The sequence below is a fragment of the Phasianus colchicus genome, chromosome 3 (assembly GCF_987193195.1).
Source record: "Phasianus colchicus chromosome 3, bPhaCol1.hap1.1, whole genome shotgun sequence".
NCBI classification, from domain to species: Eukaryota; Metazoa; Chordata; class Aves; order Galliformes; family Phasianidae; genus Phasianus; species Phasianus colchicus.
Window position 1 is genome coordinate 14,886,554 of NC_143438.1, and position 21,530 is coordinate 14,908,083.

The window sequence follows — 21,530 nt, forward strand, 5'->3', positions numbered from 1 at the left end:
AAAGTCATGGTCACTGTGAGAAGATGGATGGCAAATGACTGACTGCTATTTCTCCCAGCGCAAGACAAAGATGCTCAACACAGTTATTGCACAACAGTTTTAAAATGAGAAACAAGAGATGCTCACACTAATTACTTGCTGTTCTGGGGGCAATGGGAGTAAACAGACACACACACACACACAAAAGTATTGGACAAAATAATAAGGAATATTTTCATTCATGACAACAGCGAAGATGTAACTTCTGGCAGTGGGCTGCTGTCTGACTGCCTGAAGCTAAAAGAGTTTCAGCAGGGAAGAATCTCGCTTCATGTTCCCTAATTTAAGATGCTCCTACTAGATATGGAGCTGGTATGCTGGCCCAGATCTAAATTCAGACTATTCAAAGTTCCTACATAATTCCTGTAATCCTTCCTTTCTGTCATTGGAATGTAGTTGACATATTCCTTGCTTCTAGGTCTGTGCTAACTTATAGCGCAGACAATTTCAAGCTCTTGAGTCCTGCTTGTGCCTGGCATGATTTTGAAGTCTTTATATGACCTCATTCATCCTTCTGCTTGTAGGATTCAATTTCACGACCACTGCACTTTTTTTACCTAATTTTTTTCATCTGACATCACATAAAATGAACTGATATTATCAGGAGCACAAGTCTCTACACCTTCTGTGATTCATAGGATCCAATGCAAGAATTAGAAATAGCTGTTACTGGAGCTAATCAAAGAGTTTTGAAACAAAACACTAGAATGTGTTGGAAAATGATGGCTCATGAAAACAGTAAACTTTGGTGGACACATGAGAACATGCTGTGTCCAACTTAACTGGTGAAGAAGGCAATCAAAGCAGTGCTTGTAACACGACTGGAATGCCTCATATCACTTTTTATTTCAGTGCAGTTCTGTTTATTGCATTCCCCTCCTCCAAGAGCACAAAATGATTGTAGTGAAACTGAAAACCTTACAAAATGAACCAGATTATTAATTTCTTTGCAAACTAATTTCAACCAGCTTGCTTAGTGAAAGTATTTGATAGCTTCTGTAAAGCTCCTGGCTGGACCTGAGTTATAACTATGAAGCAGAATCTACTAAATTTGACATTAAAATGTGATCTTATGTGAAGCTGGGGGGAGGTGTTTTAGGTTTTGTTTTAAAGGCTGATCCATGTTAAGTACAACATACAAAGTTAAAGTAGAGCATGAAGCTCTGACAACAGATACACCTACTGGGATTTGTATAGATGTATTTTTTTTTTTCATAATTCTTATTTTCTTCATTTTTTATCTCTTATCACTGCACTTCCTCTTCTCTCTACATGATATGGTTTCCTAATGTCATGTTTCAGCCACAGTATCCACAGAGTAAAGCCATATCCTTCAATTCTTCAGTTTTGCTGTACTAGCTGTTTCAAATCTACTTTCAGTGGTAAACATGCCACAATGGGGATCATCACCATATATCAAGTAGCTGTGATCAGGCAGATCAGGTACCAGTAATTTTCCTAATGGAGATCCAGTGTCAGAGATCAAAATATCAGATGTCTGGCTTGCCACAGCCCAGAATCAAGTGTCGTGGCTCAGGACTGTAGCTGCAAGGCTTTAAGTGTCACGTGTCACAGAAGGAGGAGCAGATAAAACCCTGAACCTCACTGGGAGACTGTGTCTCCACGGCTTCACAATCAGACATCAAGAATTAAAGCAGCAAAGGCAAGGCTGGTTAAATGCTTGTTCTCTTAGGTGAGCAGAAAGTCTCTCTGCCAAACACTGGTTTCGTCTTGTATTCATAGAGGCAAGAAGTACCTGTCAGCCCACCACTCTTCATAAATACATTATCGTTGTGCTCAGGACAGTGTTCAGAAGCATTTTGTGCAAAGCTGTGGATCTTTGCAACCTGAGCATTTAGACACTACGGAGCACCTGTTGCCAGCACGCTCTCCACACTAACTCCACACACAGCACCGCTTAGACTTTGGAAGAATGAAGAATCATTGACTCACCTCATACACAATCACTTTGTGTGTGGAGAGTAAGTAGGATGTTGCTGGTGGGCTCTAATTTCACACTGTTTCAGTGCACAATTACACTTTCACCTGCCTGAACATATTTAACCTGTAACAGGAGACCAACTACACACAGTAATTTATATGAACCTTGGAGATCCTACTCCACTGGGGGGAACAGTGATTTATGTTTCTCAAACAGGAACATAGAGGTGCAGCTTAATATCAGTAAACAATGCAGTTTGCTTTTTTGAGGTTTCTCAGGTTTTCAGGCTCATAAAAATCTGCACAGAGTTAAAACTGACTGCTAATTTGAAGGTTTCAATCTGTCTCTTTCGTGCTGCACTCCTCCTCACACTAACAGAATGATCTGCTCAAGTTCAGGAGAGACTATTTGAGCAGAATTATTTTAAAATCTTGAAAACACCTGACAGAGCCCACAAAATCTGAAGGAGAGACTTTTAAACTGAAAGAAAAATAAGTAAAAACAAATCCAGATCTTCCACCTTCCCCTCTTGCTATCCCATCTCACCAATCTGGGGGCAGAAACAATAACCATTTGAAACGTGAGCCTTTAAACTGGAAATTGTTTCAGTGGATTGTACTCTGGCCTTCCTTCGTGATAAATTCAATGGAAAGTACCAGAGGTGCCTTCCTTATAAATATACTGATCGCCTGAATGAACAAAGATTGTGACTCTGTGATTCATCATGAGCAGGGGAATAACACTGTTAGATGCAAACAGCTTTATTTTTTTAACGTTAATACAGTCACAGATCTGAAGGTCTTAGGATACAGCTAGATGTTTCTAATCACACATTCTAATTAGCTTGCATTAATTTATTAAGATTGTCTTGTGATTGCCAAGGATCCCTCAGAAAACAGCCAACTGTCATTGCTGAACCAAAAAAGGAAGCAATGCTGTCCTCAGTAAGAACTCCTGGAAAGTACTGACACAAGTAGGTTCACAGAGAACATTCAAGACTATGGTTTGAGGCTACGTCACATTTTTATAGAGCTTGGAATTAAATCCTTGGCATATGAGCCATCTGTAAATCCTATCTATTATTAGCAGGGATAAAAGAACATGCCTGGAGCCATTTAAGGAACTGCAACAATTGGAAAGAGGTGGCCTTGTTATAGTTAACATTCATTTCACTGGACATCATGATTAGTGAACTTAGGAGACTTTGGGGCTTAGTTCCTTCAGTTCCCAGCTAGTTTTGGTATTCGCGGTTTAGAAGTCAGGACAGAGGATTCAACGTAGGCTACTGCATCTCACATTTCATGTCACAGGTCTGACCCTTTGTCACACCAACACCTGCTGTGCTGCTGACAACTAGAGTATGCTAACTTTTCAAACGGCCCCGATACCATCACCATCTCTGTGGAGGTCCACAACCTCTCCCAGGGGTGTGAAACCTGATGTCTGTGTTCCAGTGCCTGGAGATCACTGCCGAATCCTTCCAGAGTGAGCAACATGTCTGTCCCTGCAGAATCAGCCATGGTTATGCCTATTACTTGAAAATCAAATGAACAGGGTATTCTTAGGTATGTTCGCTCCGCAGCACATTAGGAAAAGTCATTCCACTTCCAGGACTTTGCAGGGTTCACAAGGAGCAAGCTACAGACTAATACCCAGACAAAACTAAGCTGAACAATTCTTGGCTTGATTATTCTGCAGATTGCATTGGCTTCTCACCAGTATGGCACAAATGTTCCTTATCAGTTAGGACTTGAATATTCTCCTTTACAAGCATAGCTGCCCCTTTGAAACTCAGAGTAAGCCAGGCAGAAATTTGATGAAGAAGGGCAATATCTCCTTTTCTTTTAGAGGGAAACTTCCATGCAACATGGTCACAACAGAGATGTGGAAAGCCCCACTAAAGGAAATGCAGCAGAATCCAACTGATCTCTTTAGGAAGGATATATGACAGAGTCGGTGCAAACTTTACAGAAGAATAATTCTATACTTTTATTTCAGTGGGCTTCTCTGCTGTGCTGTTTGATTTTTCTGTTTTTGATTTGATTGTTTGCCAAACTTTAGCCTGTCTCAAGCAAAATAAGTTACTTCATTCTGATAATCTCTCAAATACCATTTTCCTAGGAAATGACAACTCCCATTATTAGCTCACTGGCAACTCAGAATACATCCAGTCAAGTCACGCACACATGAATTTTACATCCAGAACAGCTGGTCAAGGTCTGATGATTTCTGATCCTTTGCATGCCTATCACAGAGCATATTTACATGGTATATGAAGTGTAAAAGAATGAAAATCATCCAGGAAAGGCAAGTGATTCCAGTATCATATTAATAATAATAATAAAAAAGATTCCTATAAAACCACAAATGACCTGACATCTTGAAAACTCTTTGGAGAATCCAGCTCCATTTTCATCCCTGAAAATAGCTCCATATTTCCTATAGGGTAAGGTCAGCACTACTAACAAATGTAAGTAAGGAACTTCATGCATTTGATGGCAGCCAGACTAATCTGTACTTCCCACAGTGCAAAAGTCACAGTGGGCAAAGAAAAGTATTGTTTAAAAAATTGGTATAAGTGACATTAAAGCATAAAGGTATATATTGTCTTGCAAAACATGGAAATATCCTCTTCCACCCCCAGTGCCATCTTCCAGCACCACCAATTCCAGAAATCCAAACTTTCATATTTTTTCTGGGTTTTGGGCTAGCCAGATGGCTAAAACACTATAGAGTCAACCCTTAACCAAGAAAACTGAAGAAGCCAGTTTAAGTGAAATGGAAAAAGTCCTCTCAACGAGCAACGTATGGGAGACTTAGTAAATACAGGGGAAATCTAGAAAGACAAATGAGGAAGGAGCTGAAAGAAACTGTGCACTGGGAAGACTACAGAAAATAAGAAAGAAATTTAAGATTTATGAGGGGAGAAAGACCAGAACTGATCTCATGCTATAATCCTAGGAAACACATAATCAGCAAAGCCTCATGCAATTCCCATACAACATGGCTCCATTGTCAACTATTATCAATTCAAAAAGCAAAAGAATTCTGAAAGCAAAAAGAGCTGAAATAAGAAAAATCCAAGATAAAAAAGTAACATCAGAAACAGAGCACAAAACATGATAAATAAATAAATACAGATATAAAACATTCTATGAGACTTGCATCACCTGAAACCTCTGATGAATGATTTCCAGGCAGAACTGAGATATTAGCAATGTCATTTTACCAGAAAGTTTTTCACCACTGGAGGTCACTGTAAACTTTAGTAAATTTAGGTCTTTATCAGACCCTCAAGTAAATGAACTGTACACAAGGTATGTAGGATCCACGTGTTGAGCTGAGATAGAACTGAAATAAATACCGCTTGGAGAGAACTTGAAAAATACCTGTAGCTAACTGTTGAGGACTTCTCACTGCTGGAGGAAAACTTACTCCTGTTCCAGCTACATGCAAAGCACTTGGCAGTCTGTTAAGAAATTCAATGGATGCCTGTACAAACACAGTGACCAGCTTTACTTTTCTTTTTTTTGTCAGTTTGCCTCTTTTACCAGTATTGCAGACACTTTCCATGAACACTAGGAAGCTAATACTAGGTAAGGTGATGGGGACAGTGTGAGAACTAATAGCTCCTAAATCCTAAATCAAAGTTCTTTGAGAAAATGAATGTAGGACTAACAAATGTTTGTCAATATTCCTAATAAAAATATAAGCATGTAAGGTTTGAAGGTTTGCATCCTGTTCATCAAGCTTTCTTCTCTTTTCATTGCATCCAGATGGCCATTATTGGGAACAATCTTTCAGATAATTCCTACCACAGCCATTCAAACAGATAGTAGAGTATATATACTATATACATTACGGACTTGAAACTGATACTCAGGTAGTAGAGACAAATATCCAAGTTCCTGTCTCCCATATTGTAAGGAATCCCGCTGATATGCACACCCACACACAGACCTGGTGTTCACAAAACAGAGATCCTGCGTAACATTCAGGGAAAATAAAAACGAGAATACTGGAAATGAAAGAAGAGAAATGAGCTCAACTGTTTGGTGAGGAAAGGGAATTGTCCACACACAGGTTTCTTTATTTCCTGCTCATGGAAACACACCAGACCAATTCTTGGCTTCTGTCAACAAGAATAGCTCCACAGGAGTCTGGCCTGGTTTGATCTAAATGGAGAACTTCTGCAAAAGAGAGGCAATCCGGGTGCCCCACAATTTAAAAAGAAATTTTAGAGTCAGCTTTTCTTCTTTCTTCCTATTTACCTTCCAGCTTTTCCTTTACTCTTTTGCATTTTAACTTATTTCAAGGAATCACCAACAGAAGGTTGTTGACACAACCCATGATACAGCAAAATTCCAACAAAAACTAAACTCTAAAGAATGAAGCTTAAAAAAAATCTCTAGTATGATTAAAGTACTATATGGTTAAGCAAAGGATATCGACAATGACAAGTTCACTGCACAGTAACTTTATTGCTTCATTATGTTGTTCTCCTTTCATTTTTATTTACACATGGAATATGATGTCCTTGAAAGAATAATTGTGTTTTCATTAGATGTATGTGGGACTGAGCATCTTACATCATTGCAAATAAATACATATGTTATTAATAATATCTAAAAGCCCCAATTTAACAAAGCATTTCAGTACATGCTTAACTTCAAGCATGTGATCACTGTGATTATTTCATCATTGTCAATAATGTTTAGTCCAGGACCACCCACATGCTGAAGCATCTCTGGCCATATCCTCTAGCATGTGGTTTTAGCCCACAGGAAGGCAAAACATCTCAGCTTTCTACTGGAACAAACAGTACTTGCTTGTTTGCAATTACAATTCACTGACAGATAGCGGTCCTTTAAATACCTGATGTGGTTCAAAAGCCTACCTTTTAGCTTCATCTCATTCTTAGATGACTAATGACTCTTTGGGACTACAGTGAAGAACCACAAAGACTGAAGGAAGCATGCCTTTATAAGCTGACAAGAAAAAAATCAGAACACATATTGAACAATGAGTCGACAGATACTCCAAATCTATATTAACTCTTTTCTCTGTGAAATGTTTTGTTGGCATAAACTTCAGTGTTTCATTTGAAACTCAAATGTAAAATCTCATTCCAACTCCATGCTGATAAAACTTGTATATAACACTAAGGATATGCACTTCTTCTTAATCTTCCATGTATTGCTTAATTACTATAAATTATAATGATTTCTAAGCTGAGCTGCATAATTAACTTTCTAAAGTCAAAAGTAAATGATATCTATACATTTTTAACTTTAAAGAGTCTATTTTTTTCTTTAGTGTCTGCTGAAGACTTTGGGAAACCATTCACAGTGCCAGACTCTGCTTATGTTAAGCATGTGATTCCAGATGCAGGAGATCCTGGGAACTCAGGGAGACTTGGCAAATCTGAAAATTCAACTCAAATCATTATTGCCAACTCATATTCTTCCAATTAAGCATTCCTCTGTTTTTGGAACCTAGAGGTAGGTAAGAAGCCAGTTTTCTCTATCACAGTCACATGATGCTGAAATGGAGATGACTGAAGAATTTTGGGGGAGAAAAAAAAATCTCCCACATATTTGGCAAATGCTAGATAAAAACACAAAGGGTTTCATACAACATCCATGAGAGAATATGTTCCCAGATATAAGAAACAGGTTTGATAAGGAAGACATTTCTTTCATTACAAGAGGGTCACGCAGCAGTAGCAGCATGCTTCAAGTTTTGGCCTGGAAGTCAGAAAGGCTGGCTGAATAGCCCTGCTTGTATCAGTTATCTGCTGGTTGACCTTGGATGTTTCTTTCCATCCCCCTTTGCCCCTGCTTCTCTACGCAGCTCCATAATGGCCTGCCTATTTACACTGTAATGTCTCTGATGTGACGACTGAAACTCGTTCACATGGTGCGTAAGTAAACTCTAATGCAATAAAACTTTGTGTTTCCTAAGGAGAAAATTAAGGAACAAATGTGCATTCTAAGCTGGCCTCCTGAACTACCTAACCATGCATGAAATAACCACTAATGAAGCAGGAGATCCAAGTAGGCCAGGAATAGTGCAAACAGGATCACACAAACCTTCTTTACAAATCCCACACTAGCTCTCACAAATATTTTGAATCACTCTACTGGCAATTACTGTTAGGCAAAAAATATTTCATCTGGATTCTTTAAGAAGATCATTAAATAAAATCCATTGGACCTGTCAGGAATTCTAACTGTGAATTTCTAACCAAGTCATTCAGGGTTGCTCTGCCTGACAGAAGCAAACAAGTTTTAAATTTGAGTGACTTACAGTTGAATGTATGATTTATATTTGTTGTAGAACTTTATTATAAAGAATTTTAATAAGTATTTTGTTATGTACTGTCTTCTGTACAGCAAGGAGAGAGCTGCAAGTACTGTGCTTAACAAACATAGTAACATGTGACGGGAGAGGCGTGAGTTGTGTGTATGCACTTCACTTTCACCGTGTGGAAGCAGGACAGCAAAGAGAAAATACCTTCCAAGGTAATTTAAGTGTTTGCATATATCCATACTTTTCTGTATGTCTCTATTTTAACAGACAGTGGGCTTTTCTATAACTAAAAATGAAGTTTTTAGACAGCAGAGTTTAAAGATACTGACTGTGGATGTAGTCCTAGAAAGAAACAGATCTTCTGCCTTTTAGTGGCTAGAATATTGCCTCAAAAGAAGAACATCTTAGAAGATTATATGTTACTAGGGTAAAAGTACCTCTTTATAGAAACTTAAGCTAACAGTTCTAATAATTTTGTCTGATTCATTTGCCCTAATTGCCTGGAGTTTGGTCATTCTTCTATATTAGTGGTGCTATACGGACTTTAGACCCTCCAGTTTTTAAGATGCCCTCATGAGCAAGCTGTATTTCTATTCTGTTTATTTCTATTGTTACAAAACTATAATAATTACCTCCTAATGTGGAACTGGAAAAAAAGTGTATAGTGTAGGCATAAATAAGAAACCTTGGTTATCTGTAGGATGGTATAAATAGGCAAGAGCTAGATGCTTTTGGCAGTTTTTCCACATTCAGAACTGCCAAACATGAAACACCATGAATTTCAGAAAAAGAGAGGAAAATATTTGGCTTGGCAAAAGCAACATTTCACTTGGTGAACATCTGCTTTAATAATGATGATATTAAGAGCTCTAGTATCATCAAAGGTCAACAGAAAATTATCCTGCACCTTGTTGTCTCACTGCCAATAGTTAAGATAAAAGGCTGTAATTTTCTTCTACATCTTCAACTATAGTCACTATTTCAGATATGAGGTCAAATAAGCAGGCTCATAACTAGATAGAGTCATAGCTGAAATTAAACCTGTCTGTCCATGTATCTGCTCAATCACTGATTAGTCCAGGCATGAAGTAGGGAGATCTTGTGTACCAGTATGTCTTAGTTAGCCCCAAAGATAGAGAACTAAACTCTCTCTCCTCTCTTTAGTCTCGCAAATTCCTTTATGTGTATTACAACATCATGCATGCCTTATTTAGCGTAAGGACATATTATAGAACACCATTTTCATTCCTCCCAGGAATTTCACTTGTAAATGCCAATCAACCACTTAAATGCATTTGACTAAAATACCCTTCTTTATATTCTGTTCAACGTGTACCTAACAGTTACATTTTCTATATAAGTAACTAAGGGAATTGTGTGAAAAACAAATATTTTAAGTACACGCGTAAGAAAAAAACATGAAGATCTATGTTGGATTGTCCATGTAAGGGGAAAAATGAAGATCCCCAGCTCATCAAAATGTTCATTACACACGAGGTTTCTGTTTGAGATGACAGAAATGCGACCTCTCCTATGCAAAAGCCCTTGTTTGGAATGATCATGCTGTACTCAGCACTGGAAAGTCATTTTTATTGCACTGTGACTTCTAAACGTGTCCACTAGACATTGCACAAGAGTGCCAGAAGATAAAGGTCACAGGGACGGTCTGGATTTATCTCCCTCCACCTCAGTGTGTATTACAAATTGGCTGGGTAGGTAACCTGTAATGAGACACCTTTGAATGATCATGGTTGAAAGAATTCTATGCTAAGCCCTGCATCCAAGAGTAAAGATAAGTTTTAAAGGGAAGGAGGTATTTTTCTAACCAGCCAAGATTAATCATTTTTTACACTAAAATAAGAATCTATGCCTTTGATGTATCAAAACTGATCTGTTTGTCATGTTTTAACAGTCAGAAATAAACCTCTCACCACAGTATTCACCATCTAAATAAAAACCAAAGAGAATGATCTCAGGGAGGAAGGAGTATGAAATGGCTGGGATCCAGCAGGCTGAGGGTTCTGAGGCATGCCTCCCTGCAGATCTCAGCATATAGTTATGTAAAGAGGATACTAGACAGTCAGCAATTTCATTTCCATGTTACAGATGTCTCTGACACTGACTGAGGGCATGACCTGACGAGCAACTCCGCGTCTGCTTTTCGTTTTACTAATCCCTGATCCAGCTGTTCAGACAATGAATTCTTCAAAGTTGGTCCTATCTGTACAGTGTCTCACATAATCTCAATTAGGGCCTCTGTTTGCTCATAACACATACAATAAGTATAAAAGGCTCTTTACAGTCCACTAAGCAGCTACAAAAAGAAAAACTAAGGAGGGGAAGAACAGCTATTTAAAAGTTCATTTTATTCTTCTGCACATCATGTCTTCCAGTGCTGCTTTATAATTGTTGTGGAAATTGAGTGCTTAGTAACTGAATAATGGGCCTGTCTGAGACAAGACAAAGAACTGGACACAAGGCAGATGTCTACGTTCAGTCACAGCTGTTATCCATCTGGCAAAATGAAGTGTCAAGGATGTGACGGCATTGTGCCCAAACATATAACTTGTTCAGAGATCTCTCTTCCAGACTCCTTTAAGCTGTGTGTAACCTGGCACTTGAACAAAAAGTCCAAGAGTACCGGTACCGACAGGCACAAGAACAGTAAGAGCCACAGCCTTCAAGAGATCAGTAATGTTCATAGGATAGGATAAATGACTTTAATGCAACCCTCATTTCTTTGCTGGCTGGAGGCTTAACAAAAGTATAGTTAACTGCTTCTGATGGAGTATGACATGTAGAAAGAAAATTATTTGTTATAGCTCTAATTTTTCTTTCTCAACTAACTTTGCTTTGAGGAAGAAGCATCATGACCAAATGGTAGTACCTTTCAATCAGAATCCCTTAGGAAGCCAAACTCACATTTTCTCCAGAAGCACAGAAAAGTGAGCAAGATTCTCCTAGACGTTCTTAGATCCTATCCCTTTCTCTCCCCAGTTTGGGAGTTCATAAAGTATCACTCTTAAATACAATCTCTACTAGAGATCACCAGCCTTTCTGATCACACCAACATGTCCAAGTCTTCACAGGTCCAAGAGCCACAAGAAACATATCAACATGCAGAGGAACAAGGGAGCACGGGGGGTGGTTAACTTGCAGACGACAACAATTCTTCTCTAGAAAGAGAAGGGGAAGGATAAGTCTGGAATGGACATGCCATGGGGTCCTGAGATGACACAGCAGTCTTGACCTCAGCATGCTGTTGGCTCATTTCCTCCCAAAGCCAAGTATTATCCAGGAGTCCCTGCATGAGTACAGCCTTACTGATAGTCTCAGGCAAGGAAGCTTGCCCTGCTTTTGGAATACTTCTGAGTCCATGTCACCTTTCTATGCACGAGGACTTAGGAGGTATCTTGGGAACTTTGCACCTTGTATGGACCTATAACTCAAAAGAACAAACGTAAGATAAGATGTGAAGCAATCAAAAGACAGATGTTCGACAGATGCTACCACTCTGTATTTCAAAAGTGGATTCATGATGTCTGCAACAAAATTGATGGAGCTCTGACAGTCACCAAATTATGGAAGAATTTAGGAAAAGAATGCCTTAGCATAAATAAAGATAGAAAGCAATCTTTAACAGTCTTAACATACAGTATTTAAAAATCTTTTTCATAAATGTTTCCAGGGACAGTGATTCAACCACCTCCCCAGGCAGCCCATTCCAGTGCCTAACTCGTCTTTCAGAGAAGAATTTTTCCTAACATTCAACCTGAATCTCCCTTCGTGCAACTTGAGGCCATTCCCTCTAGTTCTATTGTTACTTACTACGGTTGTAAATACCTGAAGGAAGATTATAGTGAGGTGAGGGTTGACCTCTTCTCCCATGTAACTAATGCTTATTGAGGGTGCATTTAAGCTGCTCATCCAAGTCAGCAGTAAAGATATTGAACAGGACATGCCCCAGTACTGGCCTCTAAAGAACACCACTTATGAGCAGTTGCCAGCTGGATTTAGCTCTGTTCACCACCACTTTCTGAGCCCAACCCTCCAGCCAGTTCTTTACTCAGCAAAGACTGCACCTGTCCAAGCCAAGGGCTGCCAGCTTCTCAGAATTCTGTGGGAGATGGTGTCAAAGGCTTTGCAGAAGGAGGTCTTACCACACCCACTGTACAGTTCAGATTTGGTGCCTTCTGACTTCCATCTATTCATGTCAGTGATGGATGGACTGCATGGGCAATATTTTCCTAGAAATGATGCTGGTATAGCTGCTGTAAAACAGTGGGTCATCCCCATTGGTGCAGATTTTTACAAGTGTGGCATGCAGACTCTTATTCATCACTGGCAAAAATACAGTTAATGGTGGTGACTTTGTAACTGAGAATTTGCTCTGTCAAATCGTGCTATTGTGCTCTTTGTATCTGTTGTAGTTTCCATGGAAATAAAAAGGAGACTTTACTTTCAGAGCAACCTACGCAATAGTAACAAGGCAGTAGAAGCACACTGAACATGTAACAGTGGGATGAATTAAGCTGCTTTTTTTCTTACATTCCACACTTCACACAAGAAAATATAGAAAATTTTACTGAGTTACATTTAAAGGGAAAGCAAATCTTTTTCCAAGCTCATCTGCAGGTGAAATGATAACTCAAGACTGCACCAGAGATAAAATGTATGTCACCCACCACAGACTTCATTATTTTCTTTGCCAGTTAATCAACAAAAGCCAGTTTCTATAAAGAACAAGGTGCTAATGTGGTTTTGACATGTATACTAAATGTTTCTCTTCCCTTCACCTCTCCAGTCTGAATGTCTTGCCTAAAATACATAACTGTATGCTATCAATGGCTTAGTAACTGAATGTGACTGATTTTTAAATTTGGCAAAGCAGCATTTCCCTTGACTGGTACTGAAAAGCTAGTTCTCCATCTTCTATTAAAGGGCTGAAAGGTCATCGAATCAGAATCCTCGGAATTGGAAGGGAGTAAATGTTTGAAAAACAAATAATCATTGAGTAACTGAGACTTTAACAAAGCAATTAATAACAAGTTATTATTTTCTGAGTCCCCTTAGTTTTTTTTCCTTTCTTCCTATTTCTCCATGCATCTATATACCATAGAGCAGAATGCATATAAATGGAAACAGCATCAAAAACCTTAAATAAAGTCTTTAGTTGCTTTTTTTGTCTTTTACTTAGAAAAACATCAGTCCAGATTTCTGAAAGAACATTTGTTTTTGAGAGATTAGAGAATGTTCATGTAATGAATTTCTTATCATAGAAGATTATACAAAGAATTCTACACAATTTCTTGGCTTTCGTAGAATTGAATGGAATCATAGAATGGCTCGGGTTGGAAGGGACCTTAAAGATCATCTAGTTTCAATCCCCTTGCTACAGAAGGCTTTCTTCTCTTTCTTGAACTATGTTGTACTGAGTGATGATGTGCATAGTAATATTTCAATTATTATCTTTATCACTGTCCTTGATCTTCAACAAAGCATGTGGAAAATTCCATTAAATTCCCACAAGGTCATTGGTTCCTTGGCTAACACTGCCAGACAAATATGCAGTATAAGGCTGCAGATGTTTAAGAAAGCAAAACCTTTACATTAAATCAGTTTTGAGATTCTAAGAAAAAAATAATTTGCAGTAAACTAATTAAAATCCTAACTATTTTAGGATTATAATCCCACAGTATTACTTCACGGAAAATCACAACAAACATGATTGCAACTTCTAATGATGTAATAACAAATCACTGCAAAAGCTTAGCTGCTGGTTCTGAAGGAAGATAACTTTACAAAGAGGAAAATAATGGGCAGCAGCCTTACGGGGAATCTTTGAGATCTGTGAGACCAAGAAGGTTCGGCAACCTCACTCCCGCTGTGGCTGAAGAGGGTAAATTTGAGGCAATCCTTTATCCAACACCCAGCAGAGGTCACTAGAGGATGCATTATGTTTTAATGGGCAGACAAAGCACTTTGACAGCAAAGGGGGAGATGTACTTTCCTGAAAAGCACACCAACAGCTGCCTAGGTCTACTGCAAGATATGCTCTCATAAAAGAAAGGTACACGTTCCAAGGAAAAAAAGTCCTTTTTTTTCTTTCTTTTTTCCCACTCCAGGAAAGAATACACAGGTTTAACTGGCTACACTTAAACACAAGCAGCATACACTCAGTTAACAATATCAATACTGATCAATGGAATACATCTTAATGTTTAAAAGTATATCTACTACCTGTGTATTTCCAGGTGCAGGAATCTTTCTCTTTCTTCTACAGCTTAACACAGCCCACAATGCGTGCCAGAAATAAGAAGCCAAAAGGCAGAAACTACTTGTAATCCAGGCAACATTTCTTTGCAGGAGTAGATCCATACTTTTACTTTTAATCAACTGATTAACTTGGGTCTCCTGATTTAGCAAATGCAATTTGGCAGGCGCCCTCAGAACCCTCCCCAGCTCCATAAGAACCACCTAGCTAGACAAGGCTTGGAGACGCAGCAGGATCCCATCTCGTACTTCAGCGCATTCCCTGAACCTATAAGGAAAAGAAGTGATGGCCTACTGACAAGCATGAAGCAGGTGCAGGGCTCTACACGAGATATATATTGCATGGACTTGAAAGGTTTACTTCTCAAATGAAAGCAAACTGTGCAATCTTTTTGCAGTTAGCAGTGCGGACCACTGACCATCTATTGTGCCCTTTTCCTTTTTTAACAGGCAAGAAGCGTCTATTTAAAAAAATACCCAAACAAAATGAATGGCATTCACTTAGAATGTATCAAACTGCACGTGCATAGGAAGGTCACTTTGAAATGCTTTACTGATTACAGCTCCTTTTCTTATTGCACTTACAGTCTATCCATGTTGCTCTCACATCCAAACCACTATTACATACAGATCAGTTACAAGCCACCTCCCCATCTGAAATTCAGTATCTGCTCACCTACCAAGTACCAAGCCCTTGATCTAATGGATGGAGGCGCTGGGCTGTTTCAGTCAAATGGATGTGAGACTTTCAATATCATCAGCATAAGTTCTTTCCCCTAAAAATTCAAGAAGCAAGTAAGACTTCTGCTGCTGGATTTTGCCCAGCAATTCAATTTGATGCAAATTTGCAAAAACAATTTTGGACTAAGCAGCCAAAACTTGGCAAAATTAAAAAAAAAAAAAAAGAAAATCTTAAAATTAGAGAAAGCAGTTTCAATTAAAAAAAAGAAAAAAAAAAATTCCTGCTACTATCAGGATTATAAGTCCAAGGAAGCTGTTTTACTTACAGAGTCAGAAAACTAAATGTCTGAGTAACAAAGGGCATCATAGTTTATTGTCATATATGGATACACAGCATATATAATTCTTATGTATAATAATATAAATAACAGATGCCCACAATTACAGAATTCAAACACTCATTGTGGAAGATAAAGCAGTAAGAATTTCTTTTCTGCATGTGATTTATCTTAACAGAGCAAAGGATTTAACACACTCACTCCGTCAGTGGAGAAATATGAGCATTGGAAATCTCAAATACAAAAAGCTACAAATGAAAATATAAAACAACAAGAGCTTCAAAAATTTTAAGTGATGTTCTTTCCTTCCTTATCATTTGGCTTTCAAGGCTTCAGAGCATTCTCAAATCACATTTTGAGTTGTTATGTAGTTATGCTGTGGAGAGTGCTTTTGAGTTAGTGTTTTTTCAGTCAGGTAATCTTGATACTCTTTTTCCTTCTGAGAAAGACAGATATTCCAAGAATGGGAACTGAGATTGTTAGGTAAAACACGATCACCTGAAATCATGGAATCATACACCTTGAGTCACAACAATGGATTGTCATGAACTTGGGAACTGAGGAGCACACTTCAAAAAGCAGATTTTGTAAAGATCTGCCAGATTGAGCACAGCAACACTATGCTTAATGACAGAAATTAAGCAAACTGAAAAGGAGATTGGGAATAAAACTTGGCCCAGACTTGGCTGAAGTCCACTTACATTTTTCTGACTATAATAAGCCAACCATTAGACATGGTGCTCTGATTTAGAGGCTGAGGGAAACCTTTATTAATGAAGTTTCACTGCCAATGTATGGAATCTGTTGTAGGATTTGGTTAACAAGTACTTTTAAGAACATAAAATAAGAAACAGCTTTCTGTCCAACTATTTAGATGGATATCCGGACCAGTACTCAGGTATAAAGGAAAATTACATGGTTTTGAATTATGCAAGTTTAAAAAAAACTTTTTTTTTTTTTTTTTTTGGATGAAGTTTTTTTTATAAAATGGCAGGAATAAGTATTTTTTCCAGTAAATTGCAACTGATAAAGTTACTTTTTTAAGCAAATGTTAAGGTTAATTTTCATCAATAAAGAGATAAGTTCTATTCTGGTACATAAGACTGTGCTTTAGCCAGTTTAATACATCTTGGCTTATGAACTGAACTGCAGCGACTAAAGATCAACTTAGCAAATATAAATTAAAACGTAACAGGCAAAACTGTTGGGTAAAAAAGTTATTGCTTTTAACCAGTGTCTTTTCTTTCTGTTTTGCAAGAGATACAAAATAGAAGTCAAATGTGCATATATCAAGTTATCAACACTCAGTGGATGTAGTGCATTACCAACAGTTCAGCTGTATCTGAACTCCAGACAAAGGTAGTTCATGATTCTTACACCCCCAAGGAAAAGCTCAGTAATGTACATGCACAGGGAGTATATCTACTGTCATAGAATGTTGACAAATGAATGCTGTACTGGCTCCATGTAGAAAATGGCACCTACTCACAGCTGCTCATTTCTACCCTGTGCCACCACCTTCTGTGGACCAGCAAAACCACATGGGGCAGCTGTGCAGTGGAGTGGACAGATCAAAAAATCAAGGACAGATTTGGATTTTCATTTTTTTTTCATCTGGTTCTCCCACACACAGAAAACTGCAAATGAAAAATAAAAGGGTTTTGCACTTGTTAATGTATCACCTGAAGCAAAACTTCCTGTTCATTCCTGAGGACAGAATTTAGCCAAGATCTATACACATGTTCTGTCAACCGTACAAAGGAGGGGAAAGAGGACATTCTAAATAAAACACATGTAAGAGAAGAGCACTTTTGGTGTGGGTCGTTGGAGTCACCTCCAACAAAACATGGACCTGGTGAACTGATGTGGCAAAGAGTGACATCTAGAGGACTGTAATACTGCAGCTTCTCGACAGTCCAAGCTATACTTAATACTGTAAAGTCATTATTCACAACTGAGGCAGTTTGGGTTTGCTCTCCCTACTTGTATTTTAATGGCTCTAGAGAGTTTTTTTAGAATACGTTTTTGTATTTATGAGAATATACCGAAAGATGAAAATTGTGTTTGCTCATGTTAGAAAAAAAAAAGTATTTCTCGAAAAATAGGTGTGATCATTGTCCTCTGTAATTATATTCAATTAGTCATGTACAGCATTTATTTCTTCCAGCAAGAACACACTTTGACCACTCTCTGCCAGATGGTCCCTTGAACTGTAACCCACTCCCACTGCGTGGGTTGTTTTGTTACTGCTTTCAAAATGAGCAGGACTACATCCACAGAAATTATGTACGTGTGCACAAGCATACATGTGTGAATACGTACATCTGAGCAAAGTTTACTGCACTTCCTGCCAGCAAAATCTTACTTCTACTTCCTCATCTATGTTGTTATTTTCACTGGAAGAAATCTAACTTAAAAGAGGCAATAACAACCTCCAAACTTCAGCCCTCCAGATTTTTTTTTTTTAATTCTCATTTTCATTGTAACTCTAAATAAAACTTTCTAAAAGAAACACAGTTTATTTATATTTCACATACTTCGTTTTCATATGCAGATCATTTTGTTTTTCTAAAAAGTAAGAACTGTAGTAACTCACTGAAGATTGGAAGAATTTTGTACAAAAGAGACCCAGCATATTAAGAAAAAAAAAGAAAAAGAAAACTGGATTTTTTTTTAGCTGTGACACAAACTGAAACATCACTTTATTTACACTGATGCTCATCTGAACATGAAAATATTCAGAATATTTGAAAAATTGCATATCAGCACAAACAATCAGCACGCAGTAAGTTATGGCACACATATTTCTTCAAGTACCAATTAACTCATTGCACTACTGCAAACATAATTCTTAGTTCTTGCTAAATGACATGTCAATGTTAATGTTAATGTCTAGACTCTCCCACAGAAAAAGCATAATGATACAAGGAAACACATTTTGGCTGATTACAGTAATCTTTCTGCCAGAGATCACATACTGTGGCAACCAGTTCTGTTCTTAACAGAGACAGATGCTGCTCAGAGCAACAGTGGACAATGCTTGACTGTGTAATCATGGCATACAGCAGGAACCATTCCCTGCTCCCTAAGTGTTAGAGGGATGCAGAGGATGAAGCTGCCTTAGTTACTTTGGGAAATGTACTCTTCTCTTGCAATTCATTCAGTCTCCACAAATTCTACTGCTGTTAGTTGTGACCAACGCTTTCAAAGTACGAATCCAACAAAATCTATATCTATACCTCCTGTTTTTTAAGAGCCACAGAACTGCACAACCTCTTTGGAACTTCTGAATGTAAGTCTGGGAGTGAATACCCCCCACCCCCGTCCCTTCCCTCTCCCCCCCAAAAAAACCCATGTACTTGCTTCTACAAATTCAAAAGATTAGAAGATTCTGAATAGTCTCTCACAGTTGAAATATACTTCCACAAACAGAAATGAAAAAATTGACACTACCGGGAAATAAACATAATAAACATAATAAACTCTGAACTGGGAGAAGAACTTTCTTGGGAAAGACAAAATTAATTATGCAGTTAGTTACCTTCGCATCTTCTGTTCCAGGATCTGATCCACTGAATTTTTCCTCATGAAAACCTCTAGTCCTCTCCACTTTTTTCATGGTCTGAAAAAAGGATGTTTTCTCCAGTCTGTTACTGTTGTATCGTGTATTGATTTCCTCCAGCCTGTTAATCCTAAGTAGCTTCATACTGTGCCCAGTTAATTTACTTTCTGTTTTCCTCTCCACCTTAGATTCGTAAACCAGTGAACACTCATAACTTCTGATTTCTCCTCTTTCTTGTCTGTACAAAAGAAAGACAAATTGGAAGTATCAACGTTATTCATGAATTTAAGCATAGAAAACTGCTATTGTTGGAAATTTTTATATGTCAGATATCTGTTTTTATATATTCTGAACCAATACAGAAATATAGTTAGCAAAACCAACTGTTAAAACATGGTTCTCCACCTCTTTGTCTACACTGAACTAAACAATTCAAGCAAGCTATAGGATGGATGTAATTTAATTTATTCACAGAGACAATTTAGCTCTACCAAATCATCATACATTACTGTTGCTTGTAGACCTTGCTTATGGATCACCACCCATTTTTCTACCAATTCAGTGGCTCCCTGTTGCTGAGATGCGTTCTCTTTCTCTCCACTGCAATTCCACAAAGTGACAAGTGACAGCCATGTGATTAAGTCCATTACATTTTTATATATTAAACAAACACCTTTTTCTTTTCACTGCCCTATACCGTGGAAATACATAATTGTCAAAACGACTGTGATCTCAGGTCTTCTGTTTAATGCTGCAAAAGACCACACTCCTCAGCTGGGTTCCTTCCACTGCAGATCCTCACAATGTGTTTTGTACTGACATGATATAGAAACATCAAGCCTTGTCTCAATTTTCTACAGAAAAGCTTTTATTCCACAGCAAGGTTGTGGGTTTTCTTTCCCCAGGTAATTACTAGTTTATACTTGGAAAATCATAGAATATCTAGTTGGAAGGGCTCCACAAGGATCATCGAGTCCAACTCCCTTCTGCACAACTAATTTTAAAAGACTACGAGAAACTACTCTAAAACTCCATTTAGCAACTCAGAATAGGCCCAGGAAATACAGGACAAAAACATTCTCATTCACTGTACTGTAAGCACTGCTACAAAAGCACTGTGGTAATGCTTTAGCTCTAGAAAGATGGATCTGGTCAACCTCATTACACAGCTCATGTTTTTCATTTTAACTTGCATAAATACCATAAACTATATGGCATAATTAAGAATGTATACAGTCATTAGCAGCACAGGGAAGCACACACCCAATTAAATTAGCTATATTTACCCAAACACCTTTCAGCATAAAATATCCTTCACTGTATTTCAGTCACACATCTGTACAGGTGCAACTGATTAGATGTATACCTACACCAACTCACTTTGCACTGCCCTTATTTATTCTTCCAAACTCTTCCCAAATGTGACAGATAACTTATGCTATCACAAGTAACACAGGAGGTAGCTTGCTTGTGGTGACAATTATAGATTAAAACCAGTAAAGGACTTACACTGCAAGCTTGCAGCTTGCAAATGTGTCTTCTAGAAAGATTTCTGCTACTAAATTATTGTAAGATGGTGGTAATATGTGACTAAGATGCTCACAGATCTATCAGCAGGTGAGTGCCCAGAGTGGGAGAGACATCCCTGAGTATGCTGTTAGTAAGTGATATGCATGAACATCAGCATGGGATGGTGAGACATTCATCATCTGAATGAGTTTTGCACCCAGTATGTAAAAATGCTGGATCTGCTGCCTCTAGCTACCTCACTAGTTCTTAAGGTTCCACCATCCCTTTCCATCTCCTTCAAGTGAAATGACCCTTTGGGAGCTATTTCTTCCCCAGGTTATCTGAGCAAGACGCATGAGTTTTGCTACATCTACTAACAGTTTCAGGTGCCATGCCACAAGGGCTCCATCTAACCTTTGAGCTATCATCCTCATTCAATCTATTCAGCATCAATGGGTGATGCAACATATCCCAAAGTTGTCTGAAAAAGCAAGTGAGTTTTACATATCTCCTCTCCCACCATCATACCTCCAGCTACTCAAAGTCCACATGTTTTAGAGCTACTTGGCTGTCAAGACCACTTTTGGCATGACTGACTGTAAACTGGGAAAGTTGATTCAGACTCTCCATAGTTCCTCAAAGTGCACATCATCTTGCAGGTTGTGACAAACAAATGTGGCCATCCATCTAATGAGAATGACATGTCCTGCTGAAAGGGCATGTTGTTCCCTCAACCTGACTGATGGGTCAGTTATCTGGGAAAATATTAGTGGGATGACAAGCCCGAAGGCATTACTGTGCTCCATTACCAATGAGAGACTAGGATCAAATTCAAATGTTACTGCCTTCTCCCCCATTACTATCTTAATTTATT